Genomic DNA, 17267 nt, shown 5'->3' on the forward strand with positions numbered 1-17267 from the left:
TAATCACGATGTCTCCCCAAAGGCAGCTGGATCTTAGAATGTAACCCCAAACCCCGAGAGTGCTGAGCGGTCTGGCCCCTGCCGACCTCCTGGACCACTGCTCATGATGCTCCTAAACGCACTGGCGTCCTCTCTGCACCTGACTCTGCCAAGCTCATTCCTGCCCGGGGGCTTTTGGATTTGCTGCTTCCTCCCTGCCATGCTCCTGGCTCAGCCTTCCACTTGGTGTAGCTCAAACCTCCCCTCCTCAGAGAGGCCATCCCAGCCACCCTTGCCAACGCTGCTCACCCTCTGCAGTCCCCCTTGATTGCCTTGCTCTGCTGCATTTTCTTTCAAAGCATTTTCCACTATCTGAAATCATTGTATTTGTTACCGGGTTTGTTTTTTTTCTGTCTCTCCCCATAGCACAGACAATGTTGGCTGCCCAACCAGTATCCATTTTCCTTTTCCACCTTCCAAAAAGAAGCCTGTTTGTTCAGACCACCTTCCCTCCTTGTTGTGGGCTGAACTCTGTCCCCACCCCAGCCCCCAAAATTCCTAACAACAAAACGAAGTCCTAATCCCTAGTACCTCAGAATGTGACTGTATTTGGAGACAGGGTCTTTAAAGAGGTAATTCAGTTCAAATGAGGTCATTAGGGGCACCTGGGTGGCTCAGTTGGTTAAACGTCTACCTTCAGCTCGGGTCATGAGCCCAGGGTCCTAGAATCAAATCCCACATCAGGCTCCCAGCTTCTCCCTCTCCCTCTGCCCCACCCCCTGCTCCTGTGCTTATGCACGCTCTCTCTCTCTCTCGCAAAAATAAATAAATCTTTTTTAAAAAATAAAAAGAGATTAGGAAAGAGCTACACACAGAGGGAAGACCGTATGAGGACAGAGGGAGAAGACAGACATCCGCAAGTCAAGGAGCAAGGGCTCAGAAGAAATCAACCTTGCGGCACCTTGACCTCTGACTTCTAGTCCCCAGAATTGTGAGGAAATCGTTTTGTTGTTACATCACCCGGTCTTCAATAGTCTGTTATAGCAGCACTGGCCAACAAACACACTCCTTATTCCAGCCTGTCTTAGGGGAAGGGGACCACTGTACCTCCCACCTTCCAGGCCCCAAGGCAACATAGTGCGTCATCCTCAGCTGATGAATGTCAGAGACCCAGACTGGAGCCAGCCCTGCAGGGCAATGCCCAGGTGAGTAATATATATCCAGGGATTGTCCCAGGCAGAGAGAAGGGAAGGGCTGGGGCACCTGGGTGGCTCACATGGTTGGGCGTCTGCCTTTGGCTTGGGTCGTGGTCCCGGGGTCCTGGGATCGAGCCCCGCATCGGGCTCCCTGCTAGGCGGGGAGCCTGCTTCTCCCTCTGCCTCTGCCTCTCTCTCTCTCTCTCTCTCTCTCTCTGACTCTCATGAATAAATAAATAAAAAACATTTAAAAAAATATGGTTGGAAAGATCTCTTCTCCACTGAATGGGAGGAAATATGTCATCACAGTTGCTGCTGGAAGCCTTTTTTTTTTTTTTTGACAACAAGAGAGTAGAAGGGAAAAGCTTCCTGGCTAAAAGCAGAGCCAAGGGAAATGGAGCTGGGGTCCCAGTTAAATACAGCTGAACCTTTCCCACCTCTGGACTTCCTGTTATATGAGATAAGGTGGTTGTGGTGTCAGTGGGCTGGAGATGGGAGTTCTTGTTGTTTGTAGCCCAATACAGCCTGGATCTAACCAGCCTGACTCCCAGCTCGAGAGCAGGCATCTTGTCTGCACACCCACTGATGTAGCCCCAGCATCTGCCTGCTCACAGAAGATGCTCAATACTTGTCCATTAACTGATGACTGAAGAACCTTAAATCATGAGGTCTCGTGTGAATACATTAAGAGGGACCACTCAGGGGCGCCTGGGTGGCTCAGTTGCTTAAGCGACTGCCTTCGGCTCAGGTCATGATCCTGGAGTCCTGGGATCGAGTCCCGTATCGGGCTCCCTGCTAGGCAGGGAGTCTGCTTCTCCCTCTGACCCTCTTCCCTCTCGTGCTCTCTATCTCTCATTCTCTCTCATTCTCTCTCTCTCAAATAAATAAATAAAATCTTCAAAAAAAAAAAAAAAGAGGGACCACCCAGGGGCGCCTGGGTGGCTCAGTTGCTTAAGCAACTGCCTTTGGCTCAGGTCATGATCCCAGGGTCCTGGGATCGAGCCCCGCATCGGGCTCCCTGCTCGGCAGGAAGCCTGCTTCTCCCTCTCCCATTCCCCCTGCTTGTGTTCCGCTCTCGCTCTGTCAAATAAATAAATGAAAAATCCTTAAAAAAAAAAAAAAAAAGAAGGACCACCCATCGCTGCCATAAACAACCCGGCTTTAATTCAGCTTGTAAAGAGCAGGGCCCTGAGACAATAGATTGGGAAGGGAATATTAGAGGAATAGGAAGGAAACAGGAGTGAGGGCCTCCTATGGATGGAAATTCTTAATGGAAACCTGTGAACAAGGTGATGGACAAGCCACAAAATAGAGAAATGGCGTTCCCGGCAGACACTGTGAATTTGGTGAGATCTTTCCTATTCTTCCAGCTCTGGGGCCATGGTAGGCCTGCACTTCTGCCCCCCGTGGTTGGGGGTGGGACCAGTCCTGGCTAAGAGGTGGTGCACATCTCTTCAGGGCCAAGGACTGGGCTGTACCAGTGGAACCCCCAAGTCCTCCAGCATGGCGGCTGGCCCCACTCAGGTGGAGGCTGCCCTTTCAGCTCAGGGGCTTGAGTGATGCAGTGAACTGCTGACCCCCAACATGAACAGCATGTGCATCATACTGTCCTTGTAGTTTTAGGCCGTGGAGATTTTAGAATTGTTTGTTACCCCCGGCATAACTAGCCTGACTGGTTCAGCGCAAAAAGGGGAAAAAATAAATGAGAAAGAATCCCTCCATTGCTGATGATGAGATTATGCTGTAGACGGAGGAATGGAATAAATTCAACTCCTTCTACCTGCTTTACAACAAACAAACAGATGGGCACATGACTGATACCTTAAATTGCAAAACTGGGCTAGAGTGGTAGGCCTCAAAGGTTGAGGTGGGCTTCCGAGCACCATGGAAGAGTATTAGGAGGTCAGAAAAGCCAAAGCCCAGCTCTACCCCAACCTCTTGCCTTGGAGCAGAGCAGGGTTTGCGTTGTTGGTTGAATTGTGTCCTCCTGAAAAGGTATGTTCAGTCCTAACACCTGGTACCTGTGAATGAGACCTTGCTTGTAAACAGGGTTTTCACAGATGCAAGCAGTTAAATGAAAGTGAGGGTGGGCCTTAATCCAATGATTAGTATCCTTATAAGAAGAGAAAACAGAGACATAGACACAAATACAGGGAGAGAAGACAGAGGCAGAGGTTAGATTTACACAGTCACAGCTATGAAATGCCAAGGAGGGGCGCCTGGGTGGCTCAGTCGTTTAAGCGTCTGCCTTCGGCTCAGGTCATGGTCCCGGAGTCCTGGGATCGAGCCCCGAGTCGGGCTCTCTGCTCGGTGGGGAGTCTGCCTCTCCCTCTCTATCTGCCTCTATCTCTCCCCCTACTCATGCTCTCTCTTGCTCTCTTTCAAATAAAATAAATAAAATGCCAAGGATTGCCAGTTACCACCAGAAGCTAGGAAGAGGCAAGGCAAGGTCATGCCTTAGAGCCTTCAGAGGGAGTGTGGCCCCGCTCACACCTTGATTTCAGACTTGTAGCTTCCAGAACTGTGAGAGAAGACATTTCTGTTGTTTTAAGGCCCCCAGTTTGTGGTGCTCTGTTACAGCATCCCTAGGGAACAAATATACCTTGGATCCCAGTCTGCCCTCCAGAACAGCTGCTGGGGGTCAACCATCTCGCCTGCTGGGGGAGGGGTCATCCCCGACCCAGGGAATGCCGGGCAACGTGGACAGCCACTACCTGCCAAGCACACACTTCTCTTCAGAAGATGTCCACACCCTGGCCCAGCCCTCCGCGTCTTTGTCAGTGATCTTGGCTCACTGCAGAGTGACAAAGATGATCACTTTATTAGTGCAGCTGCTGCTGAAGTCCCAGAAGAAGGCCATTTGCAAGGAGTACAAAGTCACACTGGGGACGTTCCGGAGGCTGATTTTCCAACATTGTGTCCTTTTTTTTTCTGAAAGAGAAATTGGCTCCTGTTATAACTAGTAATGATGTAATTCTACTTCTTTCCGCAGTACCCGCCGAAACAAAGGGCTCAATCAGCATATTTCATAAGGAGAGTCATTGACTCCAGGGATAAGGAAGGAATTTGGACTCTTAATCCTAACCCTGGATTAGCCTAGAGGACTGGAAACAAAATCAAAGCCATTCTCCCCTCGGGGTCTGCTCCTACCTTCCCTCCCCCCACTCCCCTCCCCCCTCTCCAGCAGGATTCCCACAGCAGCAGGGGTGCGGCTCTTACTCAACCAGCACAGCTGTGGGAGCCCCCTCCCTCCGTGGCTTGCCCGTGAACGAGCACTCCCACGAGAGTCTCTGCTTTCATTAACCTCAAGTGACATTAGAGAGCAAGGGGAGGACTTGATTACAGTCAACTTGTGCCCTAAGACCCAGAACGCACAGCCTGCATTTCCTTTTCCTCTTTTTTTTTAAGATTTTATTTATTTATTCAGAGAGAGAGAGAGAGAGAGAGCAGAGGGAGAGGGAGAGAGAGAATCTCAAGCAGACTCCCCGCTGAGCGCGGAGCCCAATGCGGGGCTCAATTCCAGGACCCTGAGATCAGGACCTGAGCCGAAATCAAGAGTTGGATGCTTAACCGACTGAGCCACCCAGGCGCCCCCCTTTTCCTCTTATACAAACAGAAGATATGATTTATAGTCTAGATCAAAAGTGAGGCAAAACACACACGGATGGAATTCCACAGAAACTCCTCCGAGGCCAGGCTGGGCCCTCCCAGCACCCATCTCCCGGGCAGTGTCTCCGGGCACCGCTGCACGCAGCTCCCCCTCTCACTGCTGGCGGGGGATGCGGTGGCCAGGAGGCCACTGCCTAGCATTCCCCCTTCATAGCTTTTGCCACACTCTCCCCTTGATAAAGAGTGAAGAAGTGCTCTGCTACCAGCCAGGCTGTGGAGCACAACCAGGGAACCGAAACAGAAACCACAACTTGACAAAATGTGGCGCTCTAGGCCTCACACACCCCATAAACTGCATCCCTGCAGGGCATGCACGTCGCAAAGCGTCCACGTGTAAACCCCTAACACTTGCTGACTCACAGACAAGACAGCAGGTCTCTAGTTGACAAAATCTTACCCATCCCTGCCAAGACCATCCCACGACTCACTCTAGTCTCAAGAACTCGAATTCCCTTTCCTGAACTCCCTCCTGTTGAGATGGCCCTCAGCCCCCTTAAATGCAACCTCTCCCTCGCTACAGCAAATAATAAACCTGTCGTTGTTGACTCTAAGTGGGTCCTGGGGGGGGTCTCTGACTGATGGGCATCAACTCCCAACTCAAGCAACCAGTGGTCTTTACCATAGTCTCTGGATTCACCAGCATGCGGAGCTCAACTGTGAGTGTGTGCTAGGTACTTGGGGACGAGACGAGTCCTGAGTCTGGACATGAGAAGGCAGGCTGGGTGGCTCAGGAGGAACTGCAAAGCCTCGAAGGCCCCTCACATGTGCACGTGAATGTCACATACGGATCTTCCTTGAATTATGATGGGGTCATATCCCTAAGCCCATTATAAGTTGGAAATATCATGAGTTGAAAATGCACCTAATACACCTAACCTACAGAGCGTTCATAGCTTAGCCCAGCCTACCTTACACGTACCCAGGACAGTTCAGCCCCTGCTCGCATGCTCTCTCTAAAAAAGAAATTTTGATAATGATTTAATGAAGACTAAGAGAGGGTCTTCTTCTTTTTTTAAAGATTTATTTATTTGAAAGACAGAGAATGAGAGAGAGAGAGAGCACATGAGACGGGGGAGGGTCAGAGGGAGAAGCAGACTCCCCGCTGAGCGGGGAGCCCAATGCGGGACTCGATCCCGGGACTCCAGGATCATGACCTGAGCCGAAGGCAGTCGCTTAACCAACTGAGCCACCCAGGCGCCCTGAGAGAGGGTCTTCTACGTGCCTGATCCTTGCAGGGAATACAGCCTTGAACAAGACAGACATTGACTGCCCCTGTGTTGCTTCCAGAATATCAGGGAGGACTATTTAGGACAAGGAGTGCAAGGACTGCCGAACCCAGCAGAGGGTCAGGGATGAAGGGTGCCATGCCTGGCGTTCACTAAAGCTGTCCCCTGATGATGGAGATGTGGGCCAGGCCTCAGAGGAAAGCAGGCCAAGAGAATGACACATGCAGGCACGACTGAGGTCCTAAACCCCTATTTTCCAATCCTGCGATTGGACCTGGGGGCTGAAAAAGGAGCCCTGCTGTTCCAAGGTGGGCCCAGGAGGCCTGTGTCACAATCCTTCACGCAGCTCCCACACCACGCGTGGCACAGCTACGGTATTCCCGCTGAGATTTAACAAAACAAAGGCCACGGGCACTAGGAGCGTCTCCCCTTTTGTTTTTTTTTAAGATTTTATTTATTTATTTGAGAGAGAGAATGAGATAGAGCATGAGAGAGGGGAGGGTCAGAAGGAGAAGCAGACTCCCCACTGAGCAGGGAGCCCGATGCGGGACCTGATCCCGGGACTCCAGGATCATGACCCGAGCCAAAGGCAGACGCTTAACGACTGAGCCACCCAGGCACCCTACGTCTCCCCTTTTGTTACAGGGCACCCTCTTCTCTGTCTTGCCTTTTTGGACCCCAGATTCGGGGGGGGTAGGCCCTGCTTATCCCATTTTAAAAGTCAGGGTGATTCCCCCCCACCCCCCCGGTACCGATTTGGCTGGAGGCGCATCCCAAAGAACACAGCATGGCAGCTTGGCAGGCTGGAGCGGCAGGGGCCAGGGAGGCTGGGCAGGCTTCTGTTTCCTGAGGGGCCGCGCACATCATCTCCCCAGCTTGGGGAGAACATAGAACCCTTCACAGGGACACAAGGACAGTCTTTCAGCCTCTGAGACAATCAGGAATTCACGGGGACCAGGTTTTCCCTCTTCATGGACTGAAATGACTGTTTAATGTGCATTTGGCTGAAATAAGGAGCATTTCTGTTGATTCCGGGTTCACCTAACAGAGTTCAGCTAAGCGAGGAAGTTTAAGTTGGCTTGCAATCCGCAGGCACACAGAAAGCTGAAAAGAGCCGGTGTGTCAGCAGATATGGGGCTGAATCACAAATTTGTTCAGGAAGTCCAAGATTAAAGTCTAGTTTATATTATTACGTAACAAATATACCTGCCAAGCAACACATGCGGGCAAATAAATTTGAAGTATTTTTGCACAGGACACAGCTGGGATACAAAACTTGTGTCTATCTAAGACTTACGTGAATTGGTAAATAAGACGTCTGTGGAACTCCAAAAAAAGTAGTTAAAAATCTGGAACAGGAATGAAGGTCCTAAACACTCAGGAACGAGGAACATCCTGCCAGAAAGATGAGTCCCTGGAGGGCAAGGTGGGAAAGGGGGAATTCTGAAATGGTGCGGCTTCATACCAGCCGCAGCTAAATCCCTCTGAAGCGCAGACGGGAGCGGGGAGAGAAGGTTTTGTGATGTCCAACAGTACTCAGAAGCGAACCAGAGTTTCTACTTCCGGAATGGCAGACTAAGGATCTCTGAAAATCCACCACTCCATAAAAGGCATGCGAGAAATGGCAAAAACAGTCAAAACCAATTTTTTCAGAATTCTGGAAATTAAAGGCTTACAAGAGAGAATTTACTCAAGAAAAACAGCTGAATCTTGGTAAAGTGCCTTGTGGCAATGACTTGCCCGCATCTCATTCTCTTCTCCCCAGCCCCACAGGAGCCTTGAAGATCAACAGCCCCACAACTCCAGTAGCTGTGAAAACCAGAACCTTAACCCTAGTGGTCCCCAGAGTGGGTAGGACAGATTTGGAGCTGCTCAGAAGCCCCATTCCCCCCAGATTTTCACTTTTTGATCAGTGTTCTCAGGGCCCGTCTTCATCTAACCAGACTCAATAGCAATAAGCATACCCAGCACCTACATCTTGGATTATAAATACTATTCTCAATTAGAAGGAATCTGAGCTCCTTAGAGAAATGGGTGATTTGAGGGCTGGGGTGGGAATATACAAAATGAGCCCGAACACCTGTCCCAAATTCATTCAGGTGGTTGGCAGATTTCAGTAACTTGTGGTTTTAAGACTGAGCTCTCACTTTTCCGCATCGTTCAAGGGTTGTTCTCGGCTCTAGACACATAGCCCTTTCACAACATGGCAACCTATTTCTTCAAGGCCAGCAGGAGAAACTCCATTCTAATCTTTGGCTTTAGGAAGGACCCAGTTGCTTTTAAGGGTTCATCTATTATAGCTTAGGCCCACCTGGGAACATCTCCCCTTTTTTTTTTAAATTTTTTTATTGTTATGTTAATCACCATACATTACATCATTAGTTTTTGATGTAGTGTTCCATGATTCATTGTTTGTTCATAACACCCAGTGCTCCATGCAGAAGGTGCCCTCTTTGATACCCATCACCAGGCTAACCCGTCCCCCCACCCTCCTCCCCTCCAGAAACCTCAGTTTGTTTTTCAGAGTCCATCATCTCTCCTGGTTCGTCTCCCCCTCTGACTTACTCCCCTTCATTCTTCCTCTCCTGCTATCTTCTTCTTTTTCTTTTTTCTTAAAATATGTTGCGTTATTTGTTTCAGAAGTACAGATCTGTGATTCAACAGTCTTGCACAATTCACAGCGCTCACCGTAGCACATACCTTCCCCAATGTCCATCACCCAGCCACCCCATCCCTCCCACCCCCCACCACTCCAGCAACCCTCAGTTGAACATCTCCCTTTTGATCAAACTCCAAACCAACTGATTTAAGACCTTAATTATATCAGAAGTAAAACCACTTCATCTCTGACACATAATGTAAGATAATCCCGGGAGTGAAATCCATCACACAGTAATGCCCACAGAGGGAAGTGGTTAAACAGGCTGTGTACACCAGGAGCAAAGAATCTTGGGAGCCAGCTTAGAATTCTGCCTACCACAAGGAGGGCAGGGGAAGATGGGAGACAAGGAACCGCTCTTTTTCATATAAAAAAAACCTTTTTATGTTTTCATAATTTATTAATCCAAAATAAATTTCGTTGTTTATTTCACAGTAAACTTTTGACTATATACATACATAAGTTCAATTTAAAACTTACATTCAATCAAATCTAAGTGTCACTAACTTATCAGTAAGATCCATTTTTTATGCACCAATAAGAAAAAATAACTTGCTGAGTAAAATGTGATATTCCATCCAACTGTAAAATACATTCCAGTTGCAGAGATGTTAACTATGAAATTAAACACATATCCCAGAATGACATATAGCAACTAAAAATACGTCTACTTTCTCTCTTACTTTATTTTTAAATAATGTGAAGAGTGTTGCAAACTTCACAGGAATCAATACCACTTTGAGGCGAGTTGGGCATCTTATCCCTCCAGACCCAACATATAAATTTTCCCCTTTCCTTTAAATATATCTCTTCCTCCCAGTTTCTGCTCCGTGCCGGAGGGAACACCGTCTTCAGTGAAGAAGGTGGTCAGGGGAAAAGCATGAGCTTTGGACAGATGAATGGCGGTTTGATTCTTGGCTCACATTTATTAGCTTGCGTTTGGCTGCAGGTAACAGGGAACTCAAATGCAAAGGGTTTAAGGAGTAAAGAAAATATGTTACTCATGTGGTAGAAAAGGAAATGTGAAGGTTAATTATCTCCTAAGGCTGAGGGATTCCATGGCTCAGTCGTTCTCAAGAACCCAGCTTCTTCCCAGCTTCCTTCTCTGTCACTGGCGGCTGGTTAGCTAGCTCCCCTTGAGGTCGTAAGACAGCTGTACCTGTTCCGGTGTCATATTCAGACATGGCAATGTCTAACCTCCTTGTGTATCTCAAGAGATGTTAACTTTCCCAGAAGTATACCGAGGACATGGATTCATATTTCAAGCTGGTTCTAAACCAGCTACTGCCAACAATGGCACTTCCATTAGTTGTTGAGACCAGATGTTTTCAACCTCGGCTATGCTTTAGAATGACCTGAGAGCTACCAAAAATCTAAGGCCCACACCCCAGGCCTCCCTGCACCCTGCCCCCTGCCAAAAGAAAATCAGAATTTCTCAGTAGGCCCCAGGCATCACTGTTTTAAGTTTCCCTATAAAAAGATTCCAATGCGAACTTTAGATTTTTGTTGTTACAACCCTAAGGGTTGAAGCCAGAGCCCACCATCTACAAAGCATAATGATATAACGGAGGAGGAAAGGACACCTAAGCAAAACTGAAATTCTGTTAGGAAAGGGAGAAAACATATGTGATGGTATGCAACTAAGCATATAAGCTGTGGAGAATCAGGGCAGATAATGCCTTCTTATAAACATGGTTTCCCTGTCTGTAAATAGTAATAACAACTACTATTCCTATAATAATCCCTATTATAGGAGTGTAACAGGTACTGAAAAGGATTTCATATGTATGAGCCTAGCATTCAGCAGGTGCTTAACCTGAGATATTCTGATCTCCCTAAACCCCAAATGTGGCATTCGTGCTTCTAATTGGCAATATGAGCTGCATATTCCTTAGGCCAGATCACCAAATCATAGCATTTTGACCTCAACAAGCAACAGCTCAGAAGAAATCTTTAAAAGCAACCCTCCAATGGTTATGCTTAGCAAAACCAGTCAATGAACTGAGACACTTGTGCTGGAAGTCAGGAAGCCTATTAAGACAAGGGACAAGTCATTTAACATCTCTGGGTCTGAATTCCTTAAGTTCTACAATTAGATCAAGTCGAAACACCAAAAGACTTCTATTATCTTCTATTATCCCTCAAACCTCTATTTACCTACTGAAAAAAATTGAGCCACAACTGTCTTGTGGCTTTTAGTAACTGACCACAAAAAAAGTTATATGAAACCTGTCACATACAATCTTAGAAATGAAAACCATGTTCATTCCACTCATGAAGTAGACCCACATAAGAATTGTTTACATGATTTATTAGGAGAGGTGAGGTTTTACATCCCACCTCCTTTGTGATAATGAGAGGTTAAATAGATAACCACTTCATCCTTTTTTGTTTTGGCTCTAAAAAAGATTAGAGATAAATATAGTCAAGATAAACATGCTGGCCAAATGATGCAGAAATGCATGTACAGACTTCCCTACCACAATGGTCTTACATTTCTTCTGGTCCAGACTTTTTTTGACTGATCCTGGTTTTAGTATTCATGTACCTGCCTGGAGCTGCGTCACGGGGGTCAGTGACATCTCCCTCGCAGGAGGAAACCAAGAGAAGCAGTGAGGAGCATGAGGCAACAGGGACTAAACATGGTACGGCTGAGGTGGCCATACTGCGGGGTACTGAAGAACCCGCGGACAAATGGATCTTGATTCGGGTACTACGCAGGGTGGGGGTAGGGCTGAAGCAGAACATGGGGAAGTGGGCTCTAACTGAGGAAAAGAGAGTGAACTGGAGAGCAGAGAGTGGAAAATAGAGGCAGGAGAGTGTGCTGGAGGGTGCAATAACAACCCAGATAATAAGACACCCACAGCCTAATGTCTGCCTTAGGTATGAAGGGCACTTCGGGGAGAATAGGTCTCTTCTCAACTTGAATTAATACAAGTTAAGAGGGGCACCTGGGTGGCTCAGTTGTTAGGCGTCTGCCTTCGGCTCAGGTCATGATCCCAGAGTCCTGGGATCGAGCCCTGCATAGGGCTCCCTGCGGGAGCAGGAGGGAAGCCTGCTTCTCCCTCTCCCACTCCCCCTGCTTGTGTTCCCTCTCTCACTGTGTCTCTCTCTGTCAAATAAATAAATAAAATCTTAAAAAAAAAAAAAAGAGTTGTAAAGTAAGAGTTTTTTTTTTAACTTCTCTGACTTCTCAGTCCCTCAAACCTCTGCTTGGTCTTTTTTTTTTTTTTTTTTAAGATTTTACTTATTTATTTGAGAGAGAGCGAGAGCGAGATGCGGGGCTTGGTCCTAGGACCCTGGGATCATGACCTGAGCCGAAGGCAGACGCTTAACGACTGAGCCTCCCAGGCGTCCCTCTGCTTGGTCACTAAGTTTACTAGTGAGATGGGTAGTGCCCCTTGGAATATAAAATTGTTTTTTTCTTATACATGAACTTTACAGGTAAACATTTAGACCTCATCAGTATTGAACGGTACTAGAGGTAACATTATAAGGAAATAAATTGTTAAACTGTCATAGAAGATCAAATATAAGTATTTTCAAGGTTCATGGAAATAAAAAAATTAGAAAGTAAATGTTCCTATTTATTCCCTTTTCTAGGTCATTGATTCCATTATCTATCTCAAAGAGGAATATAGCTTAAATAAGAAAGTTAAACAGTATTAAATAAAATAGCACAGTGCCCACGGATGGTAAGTGTGCATGAGTGCTCGCTTATTGCTGACCAATGTTAGCTTACATACAGGTCTGCCATAAAATTGACCTTCTCTAATTATGAGCTATGGCAGGATCTGGAAATCCTTTGAATTGTATGTGATGTTTAAAGGGTACAAAGTATAAATTCTACAGGTTATATAATCATTCCTTTGTGCAATTTCATTAAATTATTGAAGACTTTTGTAATGGATCCTGTGAAATATCAACTCAGCCTCTCTCCTCTGTGACTTCCTCTGGCAGCTTCTAGTGTACTGTCTTGCCCTCCTCCCTAGCCACTGCCAGGGAGTGAGCCAATCAACGTGGCAGACAGCAGTGGGGCATGAAGAGGTGACTCACTCTTAGCTCATAGACTCCCGATGCTAAGGGCCCAGGAACTACTGTCTTGTGTGATAAACCTCTGCTTGCAGTATACACAATTCCCTTTCTCGCTTTAGCAGGATTAGGTTACGAGGAAAGTAACTGACTCATAGTTTCAAACAGAACTTTGCTAAGAATTTGCTACTTTTGGTATACTCTGTATACAGCGAGTCAGTGATACTATTACTCTTCTCGGCAATAAAACGATGATGACAGTTTCAGTCTTACAGTATTGTTCTAATAATAATCAGTACCACTATGTAAAAGTGCGTATTTAGAATCTCATGATTTGTGCTTGGAGAATTTTGTCTTTGACTATTGTTTTAAAGATAGCATCACACTTTTTTAAAATTTACATTTTACACACGTGTACAATCTCACTACAGTTTATGAACCAATGAGAAAGATAACCATTCTCATGTTTTAACAACAAAAAAGTTAAGAACTCCAAGTGTAGGAATGGCATAGCAAGAGACTGTTCCGTTTTATTTACAATAGTAAGAAATTGGAAAAAACTGGGAAGTGGTTTAAAAAAAAATCACAAAACCATAATTTAAGACATAAAACAAAATTGTGAGCAACCATAAAAATGTTGCAAATGTATTTAATGATACGAAAAGATCTAACCATATAGTCATCATCTACCTATTATCCCAACGTCTTCTTAGAGAAACCTAACAGTTTTCTCTCTTCAATCTCTTACACCTCTTCATCCATTCTCAGCCTAACCTTGCTTCCTATTTTAGTGACAAAACTCAATCAGAAAAGACTTCTGCAATTTACTAGCACAACAGTGACCTACCAGCCAGCATCCCTGCCATAGATGTTCCTCTCCTGTTCCACTGGCTGGAACATCTTGGTGCAGACTAATTCCCTCACTTGCACACTAGATTCTGTCCCCTCCGCACCATCCATTAAAGAAGATGCACAACATCACAATGACACAAGAGGGCGCTTTAAATGAGGACTCTTGTAAACCATTCCAAATCCGCAGTCTTCAACAGGCGTAGGCATAAGCATTCTTCATCTGTACAAAACTACAGGAAAAAAACAACAAAAACACATCAGCCAGTACAAATTACCAACTTGGCCACCCCTACTCCATTCCCCCCCCAAAAACCATGCAGCAGCAGAAAACTGTAACACAAAAATCCAAACTGAATTAAATATCCCTGTTTAGGAATATGAAAAAACCACCTGGATTGAAATTCAAAAACTAAGACAAAAACTGAGCAAAAAAATGCAAGTAATCAGACAAGAGTTGACTGAAGTCAGAAATGATACAAAAAGGAGGATCATGTCAAAAATGTAGACTATATTACAAAGCAGGACAGATTTTAAGGGAAACTTAATAAGGTTTATTGGATAAAAAAGTGGAAAAAGAACAAAAAGAATAAAAATGAAATGAAGAGGGGCGCCTGGGCGGCTCAGTCGTTAAGCGTCTGCCTTCGGCTCAGGTCATGGTCCCAGGGTCCTGGGATCGAGGCTCACATCATGCTCTCTGCTCGGCAGGAAGCCTGCTTCCCCCTCTCCCACTCCCCCTGCTTGTGTTCCCTCTCTTGCTGTGTCTCTGTCAAATAAATAAAATCTTTAAATAATAAAAATAAAAATGAGATGAAGAAAGCAAAATTTATAAAAGAGCAAAAAAGAAAATGCATCATAGAGGGAAAACACACAAATGTAACATAATTTACACAGTAACTATAATACAAAATGTAAGAAACTAACCCAAATGTTCAGTCATTTCAATAAATGTGAATGGGCTTAATTCACTTATCAAAAGAAGCAAAGGATTTTATGTTTGGCTCACAGAACAAAACCCAACTATATACTCCATATAAGAAAGGCTAAAACTTATTCAAAAAGCTAAAAAACAAAGTGGTGGGCAAATAAATACTAAAACAAATGCAACCAGATTTCCAGTTGCAATATAAAATCTGAAACCAAAAGGAACTTCTTGTACCATTATATTAAAACCCAGTAATCTATATTGTAGGTTGAATGGATGTTTAACTCATGCATAATTTTGTAACACCATGCATTATTTATTTGGAAATATTAGCTTACTAATTTATGCATACCTTTCAAATGTTTCATTATACATTATTTAAAACACCACATTTAAAATATCACTAGTCCTTAATATCACCAACCAATCTGACCAAAAGTATAAGAAAACTTTCAAGCTCACAGAGACAGATCAAATGTTCCAAAATTATAATTTTTGCTCAAAAGCCAGAATTTTATCATTGATAACAAGTATTTTCAGTTATTTTCCTTGAAGTAATGGGGTCATTTCATTCATTTCTGAAAAAGTGCCTGCCAAACATCCACATCTGAAAAAAAGTTTGCCCCTCAGTTGTTCTTTCGAGTATTCATGAAAAAATAGAGCTATGCAATTTAGCTTGCAATTAAGATAAAAGCACACAAATGTTTTTCCTTGAGAATACCATTGAGTACGTAGAACTACTTTATACATCTTCCCATTTTGCTATACATAATACTGACAAGACATATATCAAGAATAAAGGTTTAACAACATTAATAATTTTTACTGTTTCATCAAGGACATTCTTAAATGACACTAGCACTGGATACAGATGTTTTCAGAGGGGAATTCTATTCAACTTTCAGAAACTAGACAGTCCCAGTAGACATAAACTCTTCTAGTGGAAATGCCTCCACTGTTTCCCCATTAAGTATGGTGCTCATTTTTCTTATTAAGGTATAATATATTTTATCATGTTAAGAAAACATTCATCTAGGGGCACGTGGGTGGCTCAGTCGTTAGGCATCTGCCTTCGGCTCAGGTCATGATCCCAGGGTCCTGGGATGGAGCCCTGCATTGGGATCCCTACTCTGCAGGAAGCCTGCTTCTCCCTCTCCCACTCACCCTGCTTGTGTTCCCTCTCTGGCTGTGTCTCTCTCTGTCAAATAAATAAAAAAAATCTTTAAAAAAAAAAACATTCATCTATATATCTCTAATCTATATGTAGAATCTATGATCTATACACAGGAAACCTTAAAGCTTCCACAAAAATTCTGTTAGAACTAATAAATGAAGGGCGCCTGGGTGGCTCAGTTGGTTGGGCAACTGCCTTCGGCTCAGGTCATGATCCCAGAGTCCCAGGATCAAGTCCCGCATCGGGCTCCCTGCTCAGCGGGAAGTCTGCTTCTCCCTCTGACCCTCTCCCCTCTTATGCTCTCTAATAAATAAAATCTTAAAAAAAAGAATAAATGAATTCAACAAACCAGTAGGATATAAAGTCAACACAGAAGAATCAATTGCATTTCTATATACTAATAATAAACAATCTGAAAAGGAAGTCAAGAAGATAATTCCATTTACTATACCTCAAAAAGAGTAAAATTCTTAGGAATCAACTTAACCAAGATGGTGAAAGACTTGTACAATGAAAACTACAAAACATTTCTGAAAGAAGATAAAGACATAAATAAATGGAAAAACATCCCATGTTCATGAACTGGAAAGACTTGACATAGTTGTCAATAGTGATCTACAACTTCAATGCATTCACTATCAAATCACAATGACATTTTTGCAGAAACAAAAATCTATCCTAAAATTCATATGGAATCTCAATAGGCCCCAAAGAGCCAAAATAATCTTGAAAAGAACAAAGCTGAGGCTCACGCTTCTAAATTTCACAACTGAGAGCCCCTGGGTGGCTCAGTTGGTTAAGCGACTGCCTTTGGCTCAGGTCATGATCCCAGAGTCCTGGGATCGAGTCCCACATCAGGCTCCCAGCTCAGTGGGGAGCCTGCTTCTCCCTCTGACCCTCTCCCTTCTCATGCTCTTTCTTTCTCTCTCTCAAATAAATAAAATCTTTAAAATAAAAAAAATAAAATTAACAAATAAATTTCACAACTGACTATAAAGCTACAGTAATCAAACAGTATGGTATTGGCATAAAGACAAACATGTAAGACCAATGGAATAGAATACAGAGCCCAGAAATAAACCTTCCCATACACAATCAAATAATTTTTGACAAGGGTGCCAAAGCCATTCAATGCGGAAATCACAGGCTGGCAAAACTGGATATCCAAGTGTAAAAGAATGAAGTTGGAACCTTTCCCAAACACTGCATACAAAAATCAACTCAAAATGAATTAAAGACTTAAACTAAGAGACAGAACTATAAAACTTTTAGAAAAAAAGGATACAAGTTTGACAACACTGGATTCAGCAGTGATTTCTTGAATATGAGACCAAAGGCCCAGGCAGCACAAGAAAAAGAAAGACAAACTGGATTTCATGAAAATTTTAAAAACTTGTACATCAAAGGACACTATCAAGAGTGAAAAGGCAACCTATAGAATGGGAGAAAATATTTGCAAGGCATATATATCCTAAGTGATTAAAATCCAGAATATGCAGAGAACTCCCTAAAACAACAAAAACCCTATTCATTTTTTTATTTTTTTTTAAGATTTTAT

At 44.4% G+C, this 17267-nt stretch overlaps 1 protein-coding gene across 1 annotated transcript in view; it reads right to left on the reverse strand.

Moving 5' to 3' along the window:
• Positions 1 to 11948: 11948 nt before the first annotated feature.
• ZC3H8 (zinc finger CCCH-type containing 8) overlaps positions 11949 to 17267 on the reverse strand; it is a 31614-nt gene continuing 26295 nt past the window's right edge. The window contains exon 9 of the mRNA XM_073897397.1: positions 11949 to 13843. The gene's annotated coding sequence lies outside the window, so the exon portion shown is untranslated. The remainder of the gene's footprint in view (positions 13844 to 17267) is intronic.

The sequence above is a fragment of the Callorhinus ursinus genome, unplaced genomic scaffold, assembly GCF_003265705.2.
Source record: "Callorhinus ursinus isolate GAN/ISIS: 27379988/994484 unplaced genomic scaffold, GSC_fseal_2.0 scaffold10, whole genome shotgun sequence".
In the NCBI taxonomy this organism is placed as follows: Eukaryota; Metazoa; Chordata; class Mammalia; order Carnivora; family Otariidae; genus Callorhinus; species Callorhinus ursinus.